At 49.6% G+C, this 23,899-nt stretch overlaps 1 protein-coding gene across 2 annotated transcripts in view; it reads left to right on the top strand.

Moving 5' to 3' along the window:
* Positions 1–23,899, top strand: part of LOC115382203 (NLR family CARD domain-containing protein 3-like) — a 617,169-nt gene that overhangs the window by 581,813 nt on the left and 11,457 nt on the right. For both annotated transcript variants that reach the window (XM_030083899.1, XM_030083898.1), the window contains exon 5: positions 13,170–13,258. The gene's annotated coding sequence lies outside the window, so the exon portion shown is untranslated. The remainder of the gene's footprint in view (positions 1–13,169; positions 13,259–23,899) is intronic.

Here is a 23,899-nt window from a genome sequence, read left to right as displayed (position 1 = left end):
GGTCTAGTCTCAATCCTGGTTCTCCTAGACCTCAGTGCAGCTTTTGATACAATCGACCACAATATTCTCCTGCAGAGGTTAGAATGTGAGGTTGGCATCAGAGGAAAAGCCCTCTGCTGGTTCAAATCCTATTTATCTAATAGGTACCAATTTGTTCACGTTAACCAACGGTCCTCACCGTGCTCCCAGGTCAGTTATGGGGTTCCTCAAGGGTCCGTGCTCGGGCCAATTTTATTTCTGTTATATATGCTTCCTTTAGTGAACATAATTAGAAGTCACGATATCAATTTTCATTGCTATGCAGATGACACACAACTGTATTTATCTATAAAACCTGATCAAACTAATCAAATAGACAGACTCAGTGACTGTATCAGAGAAATTAAATCCTGGATGACTACGAACTATCTCCGTCTGAATCCTGGCAAAACAGAGGTCATTATACTAGGCCCCCATAAACTGAGAGAGTGTCTATCTGAACAGATTATCACCTTAGATAACGTCAGTGTATCCTCCTCCTCTACTGTCAGGAACCTCGGGGTCTTATTTGATCAGGATATCTCCTTTAAAGCACACATCAACCTGGCTTGTAAAACAGCATATTTCCACTTGCGCAACATAGCTAAAATAAGAAACATTCTACCTAGAAGCGATGCAGAAAAACTCATCCATGCATTTGTTTCTGCGAGATTGGACTACTGCAACTCCCTTCTCGCAGCCTGCCCAAAAAGTGTATTAAAAAACTTTCAGTTGGTTCAAAATGCGGCCGCCAGATTATTAACTGGAACTAGAAGACGTGAACACATTACTCCCGTTCTAAAATCTCTTCACTGGCTTCCAGTCGAGTTTAGAGTTAGATTTAAAATCCTTCTCCTCACTTACAAAATCCTAAATGGGATGGCTCCAACCTATCTCCAAGATGCTTTAACGCCTTATCAACCAATCAGAGCACTCCGCTCTCAAAATGCAGGGTTACTGGTGACTCCTAGAGTCTCTAAATGGACACTAGGTGGAAGAGCCTTTAGCTATCAGGCACCGTTTTTATGGAACCAGCTTCCAAGTGGTGTCAAAGAGGCAGACACAGTCTCCACATTTAAGGTTAGGCTCAAGACGTTTCTCTTCGATGCAGCCTGTGATCAGGTCAGCTAGGGATTCTAAATTAAACTAAACTGAACTAAACTAAAACAAACCAAACCAAACTAAAGTAAACCAAACCAAACCAAACTAAAGTAAACCAAACTAAACTAAACTAAACTAAAACAAACCAAACTACAGTAAACTAAACTAAACTAAACTAAACTAAACTAAACTAAACTAAACTAAACTAAACTAAACTAAAACAAACCAAACCAAACTACAGTAAACCAAACTAAACCAAACTAAACCAAACTAAACCAAACTAAACCAAACCAAACTAAACTAAACTAAACCAAACCAAACCAAATTACACTAAACAAAATTAAACTAAACCAAACTAAATTAAACTAAACTAAACTATACTAACTAAATACTAGTTTAAACAGTTAAGTATCCACAAAGCTGCCCCAGGAGCTAGAATGCTGTGGGAAGTACGGTGCACTGAGCCCTGTCCTCTAATGTCTGAATGTTATTCCCTTTAGTCCGTTCATTGCTTTTCCCCTGCTGTCCCCCCCTTCGAGGGGGAGTCTTCTCCAGTTTCAGTTGCTGACTCCACTATTACGAGGGCCTACGAACAAGCTCCGTCCGGACCGGGAGGACACTCCTGTCGGTCCTGCCCGTGGACTGGCTTCGGTTCTACTGCTGGGATCCGTGGTTCTTGTGCTGGACCGTCCAACGGACTGTCCTCAACATTGTCCTTGGCTTTACTTCTTATTGTCTCATGCTAGCTGTTGCCAAAGCTGTCCGTCCCTGGGAGAGGGATCCCTCCATACTGTGGTTCTCCCCAAGATTTCTTCTTTTCCCACTGGGTTTCTGGAGTTTTTTCTTGCCGGATGTGAGGGTCGAAGGCGGTGGTTGCTTCGTTCTGTCTCGTTACTGTAAATATTGACAGATTACCATTATGCTTATTCACTGTTTTTACTTTTACCGACCAATGTAACATCTTGAAGCCTCTGAGGCAGCTGTTGTTGTGATACTGGGCTATACAAAAATAAATTGATTGATTGATTGATTGAAAAGCATTTCAGTTTTGCGTCCTCTTATATTCAGTCGATTCCTGAGTTTCTCTGTGCAGAATGTTACTTCCAGGATCCAGGAAGGCATAAGTTTGAATGTACTTACTTCCTTTTGCAGCCTCGACCCGGACTGGACCAACTGACAGAGCACAGTCTCTTCCGGCCCCAGGTGCTTCACCTGCTGAAACCAGAGCGCTGCTAACCGAGGTTTCTTCTTTCGTAGGAGTGGCTTTTGATTGAAGTTCCTGCTTCGAGGGTTTTGCATTTTGGTTATGAAGCACAGTAGGATGATTTCTTTGACAAATTTGACAAACTGATCTTCTTTTGCAGTCTTTGCTTAAATGACCTTTCAGTAAACATCCAAAACAATATCCATGATTTCTCAAGAGCTCAGCCTTGGTATCTTGTGAGTGTGATTTGAGCCGTGAGCAGTCAGTAGCAGCATGTTTTCCAGAACAGAACTCTCACGTAGAGATGATGTATTTTGAGATTCTGGTTTTGGGACTGTTAATTGCTTGACTGTGCGCTCGGTTGTTGTTTCTGGATTCACTCCCACAGATGTTGCAAAGCTGCTGTTTCTGTTTCTGACTGACTTTGGTTCAGGTTTGTTTTTTTTGTGATCGATCTTTGGTGTGTTACTGGTTCTTGTATGTCTCCAAACAAAGGATCCAAAAGCATTTTAGCTTGTTTTTCAATGTATTCCACAAGATGTTGAAACTTGACTCTCCCGCCAGTATTCTGCTGTGTTTCATAAGCTGTGGTTCGCCATTTTTCCCAAAGTTTGTATGGTAGTTTGGATGCGATCAGCCTTAGATTTGATGGACTATCCAGTTCTTCCATGTACTGTAAGTCTTGCTTTACGTTACAGCATCCTCTCAAGAACATCGCATAGGCGTGCAGTGTTTTTCCATCCTCAGCTCTTATAGCTGTCCAGTTTCAGGCTTCGTCCAGGTAGGCATCACAAATCTTCATCTCATCACCAAAGTGTTCCTTTAAGGCGTTTTGCTTCAACATTTTCATCCATGTGAACACAGCTTCGAACCAAGTCTCTCGGCAAACCAGAGGTGAATTGTTCCAGATAATAAAGTCTGTCTCGATTATTTTTGGTTTTGTCTTCAATTAAAGTGTTGAAAAGCATGGGTGAAGGACTGATACGTTAGCGGGTTACCATCGAATACTGACGTCTGTCTTGCAGGTAAGAGAGAGAGTTTCTGCTGTGAAACAATCAGCTCAGCAGTGTGACTTCGTCTCTGCATCACCACATTCCAGTCCTCATCAGTCAGCGGACTGGCTGTTTTTCTGATTCTTCAGTATGGATTTGGATGGTTCTCATTCCATTTTGATTTCCAGATGTTCTCATCCTCGCCGTGTTCCTCTGTATCAGCTGGTGTCTGAGGGGACTCGACACTGATTGGTGGAGTGGAGTTTTGGGGATTGCAGCTAATTGAACAAATTCCACATCACATTCCTCTGCTTCCAGGTCCATTCGTTCCAGCTTGGTCTTCAGCTTGGCTTCCTCCAGTTGCAGTTCATGTTTCCTCTTTAAAGCTGCTGCTCTCGCCGTCACTGCTCAGCTTTGGCTCTTTTTAACTCTGAGGAGAGCGAGGAGGATCTGGAGGTCCTTGATCCAGCAGAAGAACGTTGTGATTTGTGTGATACATTTGAAATACTATCGAGTGGCCCAACGTTTAATTGTGCAGTTTCTTTTTTCCACAGTTCAACATCTTTCATGAAATAGTTCAGGTTGGTTATTCTGGGATCAAACCAGTCATCATGATCTCTTCCTTTTCCTCTTCTGATAAGAACTCCTGCACAGATTTATGAACATTTTCAAATTCACACACAGCTGATTTAAATTTCTCCAAAGCATCATTGACTTCATCATGATTTCCAACATCTTTCATCAGAGTCTTTATTTCATTGAGCTTCCTGGTACTGCCTCTGCGTGAAGCAAGGCATGCTTTTAACTGATCCTCAGCTTCAGCTGCGTTCTCAGCACCCACTGACATTGTCGCCAATTAATCACACAGGATCCAGTATTTCCCACTTATTCCATCCAGGAACATCCTTCAGTCATTCATCCTTCATTTTGTGTGATGATGTAATCAGTTTGTGGTCAGTTTGCAGCGCAGCCGCGCCTCCATTCATAAAGTTGAACAGCTGATTTCACTCACGGCCGCCGGCAGCTTCCCTCTTTGATAAACGGTGATCAGCTGGATTTGCTGACTTTCCCGTCTTCCTCGGAGTCTTCAGTGTAGTTTTTCAACTTGTTACGGCGATTCTTTTGTTCAGCAAAAACAACTACTAATCTCCCTTTGAGGAGGAGGTCCCGACTCGCAGATTCCAACAAGCACTCGCGGAGATATTTCTTTAAACTCAAAGTTCCAGATTTATTCAAACAAACCAAAATGATCTCCGTGGTTGACTTAAATGAAATATAACAAAACAAATCAAATCTTTCTGCGTTGTCTACTGTCTGCGCTTTCTGCGGATGAAAGACTGTTTCTCTCCTTCCTCCTTCCACACCTCCACACCTCCCCAGAAGCCCTCACACCTGCGCTTTTATCCTGATTGCAGGGAGGAGGGCCTGACTGGGAGGAGGAGAGACGCAGACTAAATTATCTACAAGACAAACACAATCCTTCATTCCTCGTAAATATATATCAAATAAACAAATTCAATTTACATTTCTAACTGGCTCCAACGGATCGTGCCTTGGATTTATCATTAAACAACAACCTACTGATAATCAGAACCACAACCATCAAGAAGCTATTTCAGCACCATGGACAGCACCTTGGATTGATCATGAAACAGCGACCTGCTCATAATCTCCACCACAATGATCAATTATTTATTTCAACGGCATGGACAGCGCTTTGGATTTGCAATTAAACTGCCACTTACTGATAATCTCCACCTAAACAATTGGCAATTTCAGCACCATGGACAGCATCCTTTATTTATTAAACAACGACCTACTGATAATCAGAACCACAAAAATCAAATGGCTGTTTCAGTACCTCGGACAGCGCCTTGGATTTATCACCAAACAATGGCCCGCTGATAATCTGCACAACTATAATCAACTGGCTGTTTCAGTTCCTCGGACAGCGCCTTGGATTTATCACCAAACAATGACCCGCTGATAATCTGCACAACTATAATCAACTGGCTGTTTCAGTTCCTCGGACAGCGCCTTGGATTTATCACCAAACAATGACCCGCTGATAATCTGCACCACTATAATCAACTGGCTGTTTCAGCACCATGGACAGCACCTTGGATTTTCAGTTAAACTGCGACTTACTGTTAGTCTCACCTTCAACAAAGTGTTTGATGTTTGAACCCAGGACCTTCTTGCTGTGAGGCAACAGCACTAACCACGGCGCCACCGTGCAGTTAATAACGCTAAACAACTAATGCTAATGCAAATGCTAAATAAAGTAAACAAAGCTAAAGTTAATTCCTGCTCCAGCCCCTCATCAGACACACACACACACTCAGAGCTGTGTGTCTCCATGAGCTCAGTGAGGCTGTCCTCCAGGTCACAGTGTAGAAACAGCTCCCTCTGCAGGACCGCTGGAGAAGTTCTCCTGGAACCAGCTCAGCAGTGAACAGTGAGAGCTGCATGCAGGTCGGGGAGAGCTGAGCAGGACTCTCTGCTTTCCTCTTCCTGTCAGGCTGACTGCTGAACTGTGGAGTCATTTGAGCTCTGATACATTAGAGACTCTGCTACTTTAAACTAGACTTTATTACTGTTCACTGATTGTTTCAACCTGTGTTTTATCAGTAGACAGTAGATCTATTTTCTACTGTGTAGTGTCAACCTGCTGACTTCACTAAATATCTGCGTTGTTCTTGTTGTTTCAGGCAGAGCTTCAGCTTCCTCCACAGCTGTTCAGAAGCGACACTGAAGAAAAACTCTTCAGTGGATTCAGTGATGAGGAAGGAGGTCAGGAGCTCGGTGAACCTGCTGAGGGGACTTGGTGTTCATTTATCCTGTTCAGCCTCCCAGGTCTGTTTTTGATGCTGTTCTGTCTGACTGGCTACACTCAGACCCATCAGGTCTAACAGCCAATCAGCAGTGAGAGCTGTGTAGCGTCTCCTGGGGGGAGAGTTCCTCGCGTTAGAAGGAGTTTGGTGATGTGGGGAGGTGTGGTCCTCTGACAGTGGGGGTTCAGAAGGCCAAAGTAACGTCTGTCACTGCCGTGCTGGGAAATAAACTACTCTCCACTCTCCTCCCTCCTCCGTCTCCTCCTTTAACAACCGCCACAGTATAAATGACAGTGAAAAAATTAAAAAAAGAGATTGTTCATAGATGAATAAACAGACTAATAAATGACTGAATGAATACATAATTAAAGAAATTAAGTTATACAAAACCCAAAACCAGTGAAGTTGACAGGTTGTGTAAATCGTAACTAAAAACAGAATAAATTGATTTGCACATTCTTTTCAACTTATATTCAATTGCATACACTGCAAAGAGAAGATATTTAATGACTGAACTGAGATTTTCTTTTGCAAAATAATCATCAACGTAGAATTTAATGGCAGCAACACGTTGCAAAAACAAGTTGCACAGGGTCATTTTTACCACTGTGCTCCATGGCCTTTCCTTTTAGCGACGCCCAGTCAACGTTTTGGAACTGGGGAGGCCCACTTTTGAAGCTTTTGGGTGGAATTCTTTCCCATTCTTGCTTGATGTTGTTGTATTTTACGCTTCATAAAGAGCCACACATTTTCACTGGGGGACAGGTGTGGACTCCAGGCAAGCCAGTCCAGAACCCGCACTCTTTTACCATGAAGCCACGCTGTTGCAACACGTGCAGCATGTGTCTGGGCGTCGTCTTGATGGAATAAGCAGACATTGCTTGGATGGCAACATGTTGCTCCAATACCTGTATGTACCGTTCAGCATTAGTGGTGCCTTCAGAGATGTGTGCGTTACCCATGCCTTGGACACCAGTACCCCCCCACACCATCACAGATGCTGGCTTTTGAACTCTGCACCTAAAACAGTCCGGCTGGTTCTCTTCCTCTTTTGTCCGGAGGACACGACGACACACTTTCCAAAGACAGTTTGAACTGTGGACTCGTCAGACCACAGAACTCTTCCCCACTTTGCATCAGTCCATCTTAGATGAGCTCGGGCCCAGCGAGGCCGGCGGCGTTTCTGGGTGTTGCTTCCGCTATAGCATAGTAGAGTTTACAGATGTAGCAACAAAGGGTAGTTACTGACAGTGGTTTTCTGAGGTGCTCCTGAGCCCGTGTGGACCCATCCTTCACACAGGGATGCCGGTTTTTGATGCAGTACCGCCTGAGGGATGGACGGTCACGGGCATCCAGTGTTGGTTTCCGGCCTTGCCGCTAACGAGCAGTAATTTCTCCAGATTCTCTGAACCTTTTGATGATATTATGGACCGTAGATGATGAAATCCTTACATTCGTTGCAATAGCTCGTTGAGAAATGGTGTTCTTACACTGTGCTCACGCATGTGTTCAGAAAGTGGTGACCCTCGCCCCATCTTTGTGAATGACTGACCATTTCAGCGAAGCTGCTTTTACACCCAATCATGACACCACCTGTTCTCCACCTGTTCTGAATCAGCCTGTTCGCCTGTGGGATGTTCCAAGTAAGAGCTTGATGAGCTTTCCTCAACTCTCTCAGTCTTTTTTGCCACTTGTGACAGCTTTGCAGGCATCAAATTCCAAATGAGCTAATATCAGCAAAAAACATCCCAGTTTGACCGTTCAAACGTTCAGTGTCTTGTCTTTGCTGTGTATTCAGCTTAATATAGGTTGAAAGGGATTAGCAAGTCATTTTATTCTGCTTGCTTATTTAACATCCTGAAGGAAGACATTTGTGGGTTTGTTGGCTGTGTGACTCAGTGTGTGCTCTGTGTGTGTGTGTGTGTGTGTGTGAAGGGGGGTTGTATTCTGAGGAAGAAGGGAGTGTTTCAGAGACAGGAACTCCTGAGTATGCAGGGAGTGCCACAATGTGTTTGGACATGTTTGACACACAAACACACACACACTTTGGTGGTGGTGGTGTAGTGATTGGTGATCTGACCTCACAGCAAGAAGGCCCTGGGTCCAAATCCTGGCCGGGGCCTGGAGCCTTTCTGTGTGGAGTTTGCATGTTCTCCCTGTGTGTGTGTGTGTGTGTGTGTGTGTGTGTGTGTGTGTGTGTGTGTGTGTGTGTGTGTGTGTGTGTGTGTGTGTGTGTGTTCCCTCCAGGTACTCTGGCTTCCTCCTACAGTCCAACATGCATATCAGGTCAACTGACGGCCCTAAGTTGCCCCTCGGTGTGAGTGTTCCTGGTTGTCTGTCTCTGTTTTGGCCCTGAGACAGACTGGTGGACTGTCCAGGGTGACCTCGCCCCCACCCATATGAAGCTGGGACTGGCTCCAGGCCCCCGCTACATCTGTCAGTGCCAACATGTGCACATGCAGCCCCTGGCTGCTGGGGGTCCTGGACGGGGTCTTCCTCTGCCCCTCCTGGACAGGTGGACCTCTTCCTGGTGTGGTGGCTGGGCTCTGGGCTCTGGGATCACTGTACATCGTCTGGGTCCTGAGAATCCTGGACCAATCAGGAGAACCCTGGACCAACCAAGAGAATCCTGGACCAATCAGGAGGATCCTGGACCAATCAGGAGGATCCTGGACCAATCAGGAGGATCCTGGACCAATCAGGAGAACCCTGGACCAATCAGGAGAAGCCTGGACCAATCAGGAGAAGCCTGGACCAATCAGGAGAACCCTGGACCAATCAGGAGGATCCTGGACCAATCAGGAGGATCCTGGACCAATCAGGAGTGTTGGCCGGTTTGACATCCTGTGGGTGTGTTTCACATGTTGCTTTGTTCTGGAGCAGGAAGCAGCCAGTGACCTCTGACCCCTCCTTCACTCCATCATTTAAACACATTTCATCACAACAAACTCTGATTCACTGCAGTCACTGAAGTGTGTTTGACTGTGTGTCCAGAGAGAGAGAGAGAGAGAGAGAGGGAGAGAGGGAGAGAGAGGTTGAGAAAGAGAGGGAGGGAGAATGTGTCTGTGTGTGTGTGTGTGTATCACCTGAGCTCCTGAGTGCTCAGCGAGCGTCACAATGTGTTCAGACACGTTCTGATCTGAAGGGGAGTCAGAGCTCAACAGGAAACAAGAACCCTGATGTACCAACCTCTCTCTCTCTCTCTCTCTCTCTCTGAGGGTGGAGGAGGGACCAGAGACTCTCTGGAGGAGGGTGGAGGAGGGAGCAGAGACTCTCTAGAGGAGGGTGGAGGAGGGACCAGAGACTCTCTGGAGGAGGGTGGAGGAGGGACCAGAGACTCTCTAGAGGAGGGTGGAGGAGGGACCAGAGACTCTCTAGAGGAGGGTGGAGGAGGGAGCAGAGACTCTCTAGAGGAGGGTGGAGGAGGGACCAGAGACTCTCTAGAGGAGGGTGGAGGAGGGAGCAGAGACTCTCTAGAGGAGGGTGGAGGAGGGACCAGAGACTCTCTAGAGGAGGGTGGAGGAGGGAGCAGAGACTCTCTAGAGGAGGGTGGAGGAGGGACCAGAGACTCTCTAGAGGAGGGTGGAGGAGGGAGCAGAGACTCTCTAGAGGAGGGTGGAGGAGGGAGCAGAGACTCTCTAGAGGAGGGTGGAGGAGGGACCAGAGACTCTCTAGAGGAGGGTGGAGGAGGGAGCAGAGACTCTCTAGAGGAGGGTGGAGGAGGGAGCAGAGACTCTCTGGAGGAGGGTGGAGGAGGGACCAGAGACTCTCTAGAGGAGGGTGGAGGAGGGACCTGAGACTCTCTGGAGGAGGGTGGAGGAGGGACCTGAGACTCTCTCTCTGAGGGTGGAGGAGGGACCAGAGACTCTCTAGAGGAGGGTGGAGGAGGGACCTGAGACTCTCTCTCTGAGGGTGGAGGAGGGACCAGAGACTCTCTAGAGGAGGGTGGAGGAGGGAGCAGAGACTCTCTAGAGGAGGTTGGAGGAGGGAGCAGAGACTCTCTGGAGGAGGGTGGAGGAGGGACCAGAGACTCTCTGGAGGAGGGTGGAGGAGGGACCTGAGACTCTCTCTCTGAGGGTGGAGGAGGGACCAGAGACTCTCTAGAGGAGGGTGGAGGAGGGAGCAGAGACTCTCTGGAGGAGGGTGGAGGAGGGAGCAGAGACTCTCTGGAGGAGGGTGGAGGAGGGACCAGAGACTCTCTGGAGGAGGGTGGAGGAGGGAGCAGAGACTCTCTGGAGGAGGGTGGAGGAGGGAGCAGAGACTCTCTGGAGGAGGGTGGAGGAGGGACCAGAGACTCTCTAGAGGAGGGTGGAGGAGGGAGCAGAGACTCTCTAGAGGAGGGTGGAGGAGGGACCAGAGACTCTCTGGAGGAGGGTGGAGGAGGGACCAGAGACTCTCTGGAGGAGGGTGGAGGAGGGACCAGAGACTCTCTAGAGGAGGGTGGACAGCATCACTGGGACTTAATAGCTGGGGAGGTCCAGGAGGAGTTTATGGAACAACAACAATGAAGAGATTCTTGGAAAGAACCAAGAATAAAAAAGGTGTGAAGGTGGAGGAGGACTGCTCAGATCTGGAGGTTTTAGTTTATTTTGGTAAAGTCAACATAAAGTACAAAGTAAGGGAGCTGACGGATCGGGAGGAATACAGATTGAAAAAGCTGGTGCAGAGAGTGAGAAAAGAGATAAAAGGACAAAAAGAATTCAACGAGTTCCCATGAGTCTTTCTCATGTGGAGGATTCTGTTTGCTGAGACTCTCTCTGTGGAACCTCCTCCCAGACAGTCCACACAGTGAGCTTTCACAGGAGACCAGTAGGGGGAGCGCCAGAGCAAAAGCTGCAGAGTTCTGCTCTAAGTTTTTCCCTGTAAAGCAGATGACTGTGTGGAGCTGCTGAATGGAATTTCTGCTCCTCCACCTCGTCTTCCTCTTCCCCCTCCCTCCTCCTCCTCTGCCTGTGTGTGTGAGAAAGAAGGAAGTGGTTCAGAGATAAGGACACCTGGACATGCAGGGAGTGTCACAATGTGTTGATAAGTTTGCATGAACACACACACACACACACAAACACACACACACACACACACACACACAGATAACTTGAGATACTGAGATAACTTGAGAGAAATGGGAAGTTCCTGCTGATTTTCACTGCATTATTATCAGTGTTGTCACAGATTACTTGAAAAGGTAATCCAATTACTGATTAATTATCAAAAATCTAGTTACTTTACTGATTACTTAAATATCAAAGTAACTAAGTTCCTTTAAAAGTAACTTAGGTACTTTTTACCGATTTCCTCCCTGTGCGGCCTCAACATAAGAACGACAGCTGGTTGTTTAAATCATACTTTATTGAAAGAGCAGGAACCTGAAACATGAGCATGTTTTGTTGTTTCTGCTTCATCGGCTTTACGGTACAGAAACTGGTGTAGAACACGCTACACCTGCAGGCTGGTCTGACACCATGAAACTGGAACTGTTTTGTAAAATCAGCTTAATGAGCGAGGCCGATCGCAGACACAGTAAACAGAGCCGTGCACGCTCGGGGAAGAGCCACAGGCGTTTCCTCTGGAGAAGCCGTCCAGCAGGCAGGACGGTCTGGCGCATGCGCGTTTTTCTAAAAGCGAGTAACGGACGTTTGGCTTGGTCTTTTCGAGAAAATCCTGTATTACAGCTTTAACAGACGCGACCCGGCGTTCTGTCCTCCCCCGGGGAAACGTGACATGCGATGTCACTTCCAAATGCAAGAGAAACATTTTCTCTTAGAAATTCACATGTTGTAATGAATCTTGAGTCAACAGTGGTCAGTTAAACGTGCTGTTGCACCATTGTTCCTGAAGGTGGCGCTCTAAGACTAGACAGGCGGCTGAAGCCAGCCTGTTGGTGTTGTGTTCACGTTGGAGAGAGTTTGAGTGGAGCGTTTTGGTCTGCTTGGCCTCAGTAAACTAAAAAAGCCGTTTGGGACGACCCGGGACGTCTGGGGCTTCGTGGATCGCAGAACGTTACAATATCTTATGAGGCAATAACAAAACAGTAACACACAGTCACTTAGGAAACTAACTTTAATCAGATTACTGGTTTGGAAAAACGAACGCGTTAGATTGCTCGTTACTGAAAAAGTAATCAGATTAAAATAACGCGTTAATTAACGCGTTATTTTAATCTGCGCGTTAGTGACAACAATGATTATGATGAATGTTGAGTTGCTGCCGTAGGATCTGGTGATGTACAGTCAAGTACTTGGATTTCCTCCACCTCCTTTCAGCTCTACAGTAGCTTATTTTCAATTTATTGATTTTGTCATTTTTTTTTGTCCATGGTGGTTTAGTTTGTCCTCAAGTGGTCCTGGATAAGTGGTTGAAGATGGATGGATGGATGGATGATGGATGGATGGATGGCTGGATGGATGATGGATGGATGGATGGCTCTTTTTCTGTGCAGGATCCTCAGCTTAGATTAAACTCACTATTCCACATGAGAGACTCCAACCCAGGAGCAGTACTAACGGCCCTGAGTTCTCCCGGTGTGGGCGGCCCCACTGCTGCTGTCTCCCATGATGCTCAGGGCCAGGCCTTGTCTCCTCTTTCATGAAACACAAAATGGATTTGTTTGTGTGTGTGTGTGTGTGTGTGTGTGTGTGTGTGTGTGTGCATACGGATCTGGTGCAGTTTGTTCTTTTTTGTTTTCATGACCAATTTTACTGTTCAGCACTTTGCGCTGCTGCTATGAATATGAAAAGTGCTTTTTCAAATGAAGATTGATTGATTGATATTTGGCTTCAAGAAGGCTGTAGGTTCATCTCAGAAGGTGGATTTTAGCACATTTCACTGTCACTGTGAATTGAAGGCTTTTTCCATCAGAGTGGGACGTTGTGAGTGGAACTGCTGCCCCAGAAAACCTCCCTCTTTATTCTGAGCTCAGTGTCGGGAAGGGATTGGATGTTATTGAGCCGTGCCGCCTTCATGTCTCCACATGTGTGTGTGCTGCTGTGCTGCCGCTACACTGTTGCTGACGTCACTCTGAAGGTGGATTTAAACGGCGTCCTCACATCAGACACACTCAGACAGACAGCAGGACTGAGCGGAGACCAGCGGCAGCATGAAGCTGATCTGAGGTGAGGAACATGGAGATCTGTCTGACTGACTCTTCTGCTTTGTCTCAAAGCTTTTCTAACGTCAGGGTTTGATTTAAAGACTGTCACAATACAGAAAAGAGACTTTGATTGACTGAGTGTGTTTGTAAGAGATGCAGTGATTTGTTTCTGTGTGACTATTTTGGCCTGTGTGTGTGTGTGTGTGTGTGTGTGTGTGTGTGTGTGTGTGTGTGTGTGTGTGTGTGTGTGTGTGTGTGGTCATGCTAACTTGTCTAAACACATTGTGACACTCTCGGCATAGTCAGGCGTTCTTGTCTCTGAACCACTCCCTTCTTCATCAGAATTTCTACACACACACACACACACACACACACACACACACACACACACACACACACACACACACACACACACACACACACACAGGCCCGCACAGATCCTAAAAGTCAGACAGGAAGGAGCAGGAAGAGGAACAAGCAAGGAGGCAGAGGAGGAGCATGAAGTCAGAGGGGGAGAGGAGCTGTAGGCCTGCAGGCCAGTCCATCACCTGACCTGTAGGTCAGCTTGTCAACTGACCTCCTGACCTGTAGGCCAGTCTGTCGCCTGACCTGTAGATCAGTCTGTCACCTTATATGTAGGCCAGCCTGTCACCTGACCTGTTGGCCAGTAGGGCAGTCCATCACCTGATCTGTAGGCCAATATGTCACCTGACGTGCTGACCTGTAGGCTAAAGTGTCACCTGACATCCTGACGTGTAGGCCAGCCTTTGACCTGACCTGTAGGTCAGCCTGTCACCTGACCTGTAGGTCACCCTGTCACCTGACCTGTAGGCCAGCCTCTCACCTGACCTGTAGACCAGCCTGTCACCTGATCTGTAGGCCAGGCTGTCACCTGATCTGTAGGCCAGTCTATCATTTGACCTCCTGACCTGTTGGCCAACATGTCACCTGACCTCCTGACCTGTAGGCCAATATGCCACCTGACCTGCAGACCCATCTGCCGCCTGACCTGTAGGGCAGCCAGTCACCTGACCTCCTGACCTGTAGGCCAGTATGTCACCTGACGTGCTGACCTGCAGGCTAAAGTGTCACCTGACATCCTGACGTGTAGGCCAATATGTCACCTGACCTCCTGACCTGTAGGCCAGTCTATCACCTGACATGTTGACCTGTAGGCTAAAGTGTCACCTGACATCCTGACGTGTAGGCCAGCCTTTGACCTGACCTGTAGGCCAGCCTCTCACCTGACCTGTAGGCCAGTCTGTCACCTGACCTGCTGACCTGTAGGCCAAAATGTCACCTGACCGCAGTGTTGGGAATAACGGTGTTAGAATAAACGGCGTTAGTAACGGCGTTATTTTTTTCAGTAACGAATAATCTAATTAGTTACTTTTCCCATCGTTGCAACGCCGTTACCGTTACTAAAAATATGAAGTGGCGCGTTACTACTGACTGAATGAAGCACGAATGTCCGCTGCTGCCGCACACATCAGCTGCAGGAGAGAGCAGGGAGGAGGGGGGAGAGGGGAAGGGGGGGGGGGGGGGGGGGGTGATGAAGACGCGATGCTGATTGGTTGGTGGGCGGGCATACCCTGCCCACGTGTCTCACTCGCTGCACGCGCTGACCGGTAAACACAAGACAGAGACAATGGCGTGGAGCTCGAGCCCAGGACATAGAAAGGTAGCGTTCTGAAACTGGAAGCCTCACTGGAGACTTCATCCACGTCTGCCACATGCTAGCATGACACTTTGCTGCTGCTGCTAACCCGACCCCGAGTCCAAACGCAGCAGGAGGGAGAGGGACCGCTCTGTTAAAACAAGCAACCAGCAGGCGACCAGAGCCGAGCTGAACACTGACTGCAGGTCCACTGGAACACAGTAGGCTGAATGTACAGTTACAGAGATTTTCAATACTTAATGGCCAGAAGTTTACATTTGTGTTTTCTTAACAGGCTGCAATTTAGTTCAAATAAATACTAAATGTTCTAAAATACTGTATAAAGTGTTTTTATTCTTCAATCAGTTGATATAAACATCTTTGATGTTATAGATGTTATAGAATGTGGTAATGTGTAGAACATGAAAAATAACGTCAGTTACTTTGCTGAGTAACTAATTACTTTTTCAGTGAGGTAACTGAGTTACTAACTCAATTACTTTTTGGGAGAAGTAATTTGTAATTCTAACTAATTACTTTTTTAAAGTAACTTGCCCAACACTGCCTGACCGCCTGACCTGTAGGCCAGTATGTTGCCTGATTTGTTGGCCAGTCCTTCACCTGACCTGTAGGCCAGTCTATCACCTGGCCTCCTAACCTGTTGGCCAACATGTCACCTGACCTACTGATCTGTAGGCCACTATGTCACCTGACCTCCTGACCTGTAGGCCAATATGTCACCTGACCTCCTGACCTGTAGGCCAGTCTATCACCTGACATGTTGACCTGTAGGCTAAAGTGTCACCTGACATCCTGACGTGTAGGCCAGCCTTTGACCTGACCTGTAGGTCAGCCTGTCACCTGACCTGTAGGTCAGCCTGTCACCTGACCTGTAGGCCAGTCTATCACCTGACCTCCTAACCTGTTGGCCAACCTGTCACCTGACCTCCTGATCTGTAGGCCACTATGTCACCTGACCTCCTGACCTGTAGGCCAATATGTCACCTCTCCTGCAGACCAGTCTGCCGCCTGACCTGTAGGCTAGTCTGTTACCTAACCTCGTGAAATGTAGGCCGGTCTGTCATATGACCTGTAGGCCAGTCTGTCACCTGACCTGCTGACCTGTAGGCCAAAATGTCACCTGACCGCCTGACCTGTAGGCCAGAATGTTGCCTGATTTGTTGGCCAGTCCTTCACCTGACCTGTAGGGCAGCCAGTCACCTGACCTCCTGACCTGTAGGCCAGGATGTCACCTGACGTGCTGACCTGCAGGCTAAAGTGTCACCTGACATCCTGACGTGTAGGCCAGCCTTTGACCTGACCTGTAGGCCAGCCTCTCACCTGACCTGTAGGCCAGTCTGTCACCTGATATGTAGGCCAGTCTATCACCTGACCTCCTAACCTGTTGGCCAACATGTCACCTGACCTACTGATCTGTAGGCCACTATGTCACCTGACCTCCTAACCTGTTGGCCAACATGTCACCTGACCTACTGATCTGTAGGCCACTATGTCACCTGACCTCCTGACCTGTAGGCCAGTCTATCACCTGACATGTTGACCTGTAGGCTAAAGTGTCACCTGACATCCTGACGTGTAGGCCAGCCTTTGACCTGACCTGTAGGTCAGCCTCTCACCTGACCTGTAGGCCAGTCTGTCACCTGACCTGTAGGTCAGCCTGTCACCTCACCTGTAGGCCAGGCTGTCACCTGATCTGTAGGCCAGTCTATCACCTGACCTCCTAACCTGTTGGCCAACCTGTCACCTGACCTACTGATCTGTAGGCCAATATGTCACCTGACCTCCTGACCTGTAGGCCAATATGTCACCTCTCCTGCAGACCAGTCTGCCGCCTGACCTGTAGGCTAGTCTGTTACCTAACCTCCTGAAATGTAGGCCGGTCTGTCATCTGACCTGTAGGCCAGTCTGTCACCTGACCTGCTGACCTGTAGGCCAAAATGTCACCTGACCGCCTGACCTGTAGGCCAGTATGTTGCCTGATTTGTTGGCCAGTCCTTCACCTGACCTGTAGGGCAGCCAGTCACCTGACCTCCTGACCTGTAGGCCAGTATGTCACCTGACGTGCTGACCTGCAGGCTAAAGTGTCACCTGACATCCTGACGTGGAGGCCAGCCTTTGACCTGACCTGTAGGCCAGCCTCTCACCTGACTTGTAGGCCAGTCTGTCACCTGATATGTAGGCCAGTCTATCACCTGACCTCCTAACCTGTTGGCCAACATGTCACCTGACCTACTGATCTGTAGGCCACTATGTCACCTGACCTCCTGACCTGTAGGCCAATATGTCACCTGACCTGCAGACCAGTCTGCCGCCTGACCTGTAGGATAGTCTGTCAACTGACCTCCTGACATGCAGGCCAGTCTGTTACCTAACCTCCTGAAATGTAGGCCAAAATGTCACCTGACCTGCTGACCTGCAGGCCAAAATGTCACCTGACCGCCTGACCTGTAGGCCAGTATGTTGCCTGATTTGTTGGCCAGTCCTTCACCTGACCTGTAGGCCAGTCTATCACCTGACCTCCTAACCTGTTGGCCAACATGTCACCTGACCTACTGATCTGTAGGCCACTATGTCACCTGACATCCTGACCTGTAGGCCAATATGTCACCTGACCTCCTGACCTGTAGGCCAGTCTATCACCTGACATGTTGACCTGTAGGCTCAAGTGTCACCTGACATCCTGACGTGTAGGCCAGCCTTTGACCTGACCTGTAGGCCAGCCTCTCACCTGACCTGTAGGCCAGTCTGTCACCTGACCTCCTAACCTGTTGGCCAACATGTCACCTGACCTACTGATCTGTAGGCCACTATGTCACCTGACCTCCTGACCTGTAGGCCAGTCTATCACCTGACATGTTGACCTGTAGGCTAAAGTGTCACCTGACATCCTGACGTGTAGGCCAGCCTTTGACCTGACCTGTAGGTCAGCCTCTCACCTGACCTGTAGGCCAGTCTGTCACCTGACCTGTAGGTCAGCCTGTCACCTCACCTGTAGGCCAGGCTGTCACCTGATCTGTAGGCCAGTCTATCACCTGACCTCCTAACCTGTTGGCCAACCTGTCACCTGACCTACTGATCTGTAGGCCAATATGTCACCTGACCTCCTGACCTGTAGGCCAATATGTCACCTCTCCTGCAGACCAGTCTGCCGCCTGACCTGTAGGCTAGTCTGTTACCTAACCTCCTGAAATGTAGGCCGGTCTGTCATCTGACCTGTAGGCCAGTCTGTCACCTGACCTGCTGACCTGTAGGCCAATATGTCACCTGACCGCCTGACCTGCAGGCTAAAGTGTCACCTGACATCCTGACGTGTAGGCCAGCCTTTGACCTGACCTGTAGGCCAGCCTCTCACCTGACTTGTAGGCCAGTCTGTCACCTGATATGTAGGCCAGTCTATCACCTGACCTCCTAACCTGTTGGCCAACATGTCACCTGACCTACTGATCTGTAGGCCACTATGTCACCTGACCTCCTAACCTGTTGGCCAACATGTCACCTGACCTACTGATCTGTAGGCCACTATGTCACCTGACCTCCTGACCTGTAGGCCAGTCTATCACCTGACATGTTGACCTGTAGGCTAAAGTGTCACCTGACATCCTGACGTGTAGGCCAGCCTTTGACCTGACCTGTAGGTCAGCCTCTCACCTCACCTGTAGGCCAGTATGTCACCTGACCTGTAGGTCAGCCTGTCACCTCACCTGTAGGCCAGGCTGTCACCTGATCTGTAGGCCAGTCTATCACCTGACCTCCTAACCTGTTGGCCAACCTGTCACCTGACCTACTGATCTGTAGGCCAATATGTCACCTGACCTCCTGACCTGTAGGCCAATATGTCACCTCTCCTGCAGACCAGTCTGCCGCCTGACCTGTAGGCTAGTCTGTTACCTAACCTCCTGAAATGTAGGCCGGTCTGTCATATGACCTGTAGGCCAGTCTGTCACCTGACCTGCTGACCTGTAGGCCAAAATGTCACCTGACCGCCTGACCTGTAGGCCAGAATGTTGCCTGATTTGTTGGCCAGTCCTTCACCTGACCTGTAGGGCAGCCAGTCACCTGACCTCCAGACCTGTAGGCCAGTATGTCACCTGACGTGCTGACCTGCAGGCTAAAGTGTCACCTGACATCCTGACGTGTAGGCCAGCCTTTGACCTGACCTGTAGGCCAGCCTCTCACCTGACCTGTAGGCCAGTCTGTCACCTGATATGTAGGCCAGTCTATCACCTGACCTCCTAACCTGTTGGCCAACATGTCACCTGACCTACTGATCTGTAGGCCACTATGTCACCTGACCTCCTAACCTGTTGGCCAACATGTCACCTGACCTACTGATCTGTAGGCCACTATGTCACCTGACCTCCTGACCTGTAGGCCAGTCTATCACCTGACATGTTGACCTGTAGGCTAAAGTGTCACCTGACATCCTGACGTGTAGGCCAGCCTTTGACCTGACCTGTAGGTCAGCCTCTCACCTGACCTGTAGGCCAGTCTGTCACCTGACCTGTAGGTCAGCCTGTCACCTCACCTGTAGGCCAGGCTGTCACCTGATCTGTAGGCCAGTCTATCACCTGACCTTCTAACCTGTTGGCCAACCTGTCACCTGACCTACTGATCTGTAGGCCAATATGTCACCGGACCTCCTGACCTGTAGGCCAATATGTCACCTCTCCTGCAGACCAGTCTGCCGCCTGACCTGTAGGCTAGTCTGTTACCTAACCTCCTGAAATGTAGGCCGGTCTGTCATCTGACCTGTAGGCCAGTCTGTCACCTGACCTGCTGACCTGTAGGCCAAAATGTCACCTGACCGCCTGACCTGTAGGCCAGAGTGTTGCCTGATTTGTTGGCCAGTCCTTCACCTGACCTGTAGGGCAGCCAGTCACCTGACCTCCTGACCTGTAGGCCAGTATGTCACCTGACGTGCTGACCTGCAGGCTAAAGTGTCACCTGACATCCTGACGTGTAGGCCAGCCTTTGACCTGACCTGTAGGCCAGCCTCTCACCTGACTTGTAGGCCAGTCTGTCACCTGATATGTAGGCCAGTCTATCACCTGACCTCCTAACCTGTTGGCCAACATGTCACCTGACCTACTGATCTGTAGGCCACTATGTCACCTGACCTCCTAACCTGTTGGCCAACATGTCACCTGACCTCCTGACCTGTAGGCCACTATGTCACCTGACATCCTGACCTGCAGACCAGTCTGCCGCCTGACCTGTAGGATAGTCTGTCAACTGACCTCCTGACATGTAGGCCGGTCTGTTACCTAACCTCCTGAAATGTAGGCCAAAATGTCACCTGACCTGCTGACCTGTAGGCCAAAATGTCACCTGACCGCCTGACCTGTAGGCCAGTATGTTGCCTGATTGTTGGCCAGTCCTTCACCTGACCTGTAGGCCAGTCTATCACCTGACCTCCGAACCTGTTGGCCAACATGTCACCTGACCTACTGATCTGTAGGCCACTATGTCACCTGACATCCTGACCTGTAGGCCAATATGTCACCTGACCTCCTGACCTGTAGGCCAGTCTATCACCTGACATGTTGACCTGTAGGCTAAAGTGTCACCTGACATCCTGACGTGTAGGCCAGCCTTTGACCTGACCTGTAGGCCAGCCTCTCACCTGACCTGTAGGCCAGTCTGTCACCTGACCTCCTAACCTGTTGGCCAACATGTCACCTGACCTACTGATCTGTAGGCCACTATGTCACCTGACCTCCTGACCTGTAGGCCAATATGTCACCTGACCTCCTGACCTGTAGGCCAGTCTATCACCTGACATGTTGACCTGTAGGCTAAAGTGTCACCTGACATCCTGACGTGTAGGCCAGCCTTTGACCTGACCTGTAGGTCAGCCTCTCACCTGACCTGTAGGCCAGTCTGTCACCTGACCTGTAGGTCAGCCTGTCACCTCACCTGTAGGCCAGGCTGTCACCTGATCTGTAGGCCAGTCTATCACCTGACCTCCTAACCTGTTGGCCAACCTGTCACCTGACCTACTGATCTGTAGGCCAATATGTCACCTGACCTCCTGACCTGTAGGCCAATATGTCACCTCTCCTGCAGACCAGTCTGCCGCATGACCTGTAGGCTAGTCTGTTACCTAACCTCCTGAAATGTAGGCCGGTCTGTCATCTGACCTGTAGGCCAGTCTGTCACCTGACCTGCTGACCTGTAGGCCAATATGTCACCTGACCGCCTGACCTGTAGGCCAGTATGTTGCCTGATTTGTTGGCCAGTCCTTCACCTGACCTGTAGGGCAGCCAGTCACCTGACCTCCTGACCTGTAGGCCAGTATGTCACCTGACGTGCTGACCTGCAGGCTAAAGTGTCACCTGACATCGTGACGTGTAGGCCAGCCTTTGACCTGACCTGTAGGCCAGCCTCTCACCTGACTTGTAGGCCAGTCTGTCACCTGATATGTAGGCCAGTCTATCACCTGACCTCCTAACCTGTTGGCCAACATGTCACCTGACCTACTGATCTGTAGGCCACTATGTCACCTGACCTCCTGACCTGTAGGCCAATATGTCACCTGACCTACTGATCTGTAGGCCACTATGTCACCTGACCTCCTGACCTGTAGGCCAGTCTATCACCTGACATGTTGACCTGTAGGCTAAAGTGTCACCTGACATCCTGACGTGTAGGCCAGCCTTTGACCTGACCTGTAGGTCAGCCTCTCACCTCACCTGTAGGCCAGTATGTCACCTGACCTGTAGGTCAGCCTGTCACCTCACCTGTAGGCCAGGCTGTCACCTGATCTGTAGGCCAGTCTATCACCTGACCTCCTAACCTGTTGGCCAACCTGTCACCTGACCTACTGATCTGTAGGCCAATATGTCACCTGACCTCCTGACCTGTAGGCCAATATGTCACCTCTCCTGCAGACCAGTCTGCCGCCTGACCTGTAGGCTAGTCTGTTACCTAACCTCGTGAAATGTAGGCCGGTCTGTCATATGACCTGTAGGCCAGTCTGTCACCTGACCTGCTGACCTGTAGGCCAAAATGTCACCTGACCGCCTGACCTGTAGGCCAAAATGTTGCCTGATTTGTTGGCCAGTCCTTCACCTGACCTGTAGGGCAGCCAGTCACCTGACCTCCAGACCTCTAGGCCAGTATGTCACCTGACGTGCTGACCTGCAGGCTAAAGTGTCACCTGACATCCTGACGTGTAGGCCAGCCTTTGACCTGACCTGTAGGCCAGCCTCTCACCTGACTTGTAGGCCAGTCTGTCACCTGATATGTAGGCCAGTCTATCACCTGACCTCCTAACCTGTTGGCCAACATGTCACCTGACCTACTGATCTGTAGGCCACTATGTCACCTGACCTCCTAACCTGTTGGCCAACATGTCACCTGACCTACTGATCTGTAGGCCACTATGTCACCTGACCTCCTGACCTGTAGGCCAGTCTATCACCTGACATGTTGACCTGTAGGCTAAAGTATCACCTGACATCCTGACGTGTAGGCCAGCCTTTGACCTGACCTGTAGGTCAGCCTCTCACCTGACCTGTAGGCCAGTCTGTCACCTGACCTGTAGGTCAGCCTGTCACCTCACCTGTAGGCCAGGCTGTCACCTGATCTGTAGGCCAGTCTATCACCTGACCTCCTAACCTGTTGGCCAACCTGTCACCTGACCTACTGATCTGTAGGCCAATATGTCACCGGACCTCCTGACCTGTAGGCCAATATGTCACCTCTCCTGCAGACCAGTCTGCCGCCTGACCTGTAGGCTAGTCTGTTACCTAACCTCCTGAAATGTAGGCCGGTCTGTCATCTGACCTGTAGGCCAGTCTGTCACCTGACCTGCTGACCTGTAGGCCAAAATGTCACCTGACCGCCTGACCTGTAGGCCAGTATGTTGCCTGATTTGTTGGCCAGTCCTTCACCTGACCTGTAGGGCAGCCAGTCACCTGACCTCCTGACCTGTAGGCCAGTATGTCACCTGACGTGCTGACCTGCAGGCTAAAGTGTCACCTGACATCCTGACGTGTAGACCAGCCTTTGACCTGACCTGTAGGCCAGCCTCTCACCTGACTTGTAGGCCAGTCTGTCTCCTGATATGTAGGCCAGTCTATCACCTGACCTCCTAACCTGTTGGCCAACATGTCACCTGACCTACTGATCTGTAGGCCACTATGTCACCTGACCTTCTGACCTGTAGGCCAATATGTCACCTGACCTGCAGACCAGTCTGCCGCCTGACCTGTAGGATAGTCTGTCAACTGACCTCCTGACATGTAGGCCGGTCTGTTACCTAACCTCCTGAAATGTAGGCCAAAATGTCACCTGACCTGCTGACCTGTAGGCCAAAATGTCACCTGACCGCCTGACCTGTAGGCCAGTATGTTGCCTGATTTGTTGGCCAGTCCTTCACCTGACCTGTAGGCCAGTCTATCACCTGACCTCCGAACCTGTTGGCCAACATGTCACCTGACCTACTGATCTGTAGGCCACTATGTCACCTGACATCCTGACCTGTAGGCCAATATGTCACCTGACCTCCTGACCTGTAGGCCAGTCTATCACCTGACATGTTGACCAGTAGGCTAAAGTGTCACCTGACATCCTGACGTGTAGGCCAGCCTTTGACCTGACCTGTAGGCCAGCCTCTCACCTGACCTGTAGGCCAGTCTGTCACCTGACCTCCTAACCTGTTGGCCAACATGTCACCTGACCTACTGATCTGTAGGCCACTATGTGACCTGACCTCCTGACCTGTAGGCCAATATGTCACCTGACCTCCTGACCTGTAGGCCAGTCTATCACCTGACATGTTGACCTGTAGGCTAAAGTGTCACCTGACATCCTGACGTGTAGGCCAGCCTTTGACCTGACCTGTAGGTCAGCCTGTCACCTGACCTGTAGGTCAGCCTGTCACCTGACCTGTAGGCCAGCCTCTCACCTCACCTGTAGGCCAGGCTGTCACCTGATCTGTAGGCCAGTCTATCACCTGACCTCCTAACCTGTTGGCCAACC

This window comes from Salarias fasciatus, chromosome 23 (genome assembly GCF_902148845.1).
Source record: "Salarias fasciatus chromosome 23, fSalaFa1.1, whole genome shotgun sequence".
NCBI classification, from domain to species: domain Eukaryota; kingdom Metazoa; phylum Chordata; class Actinopteri; order Blenniiformes; family Blenniidae; genus Salarias; species Salarias fasciatus.
This window is presented reverse-complemented; position numbering and strand designations above follow the sequence as displayed.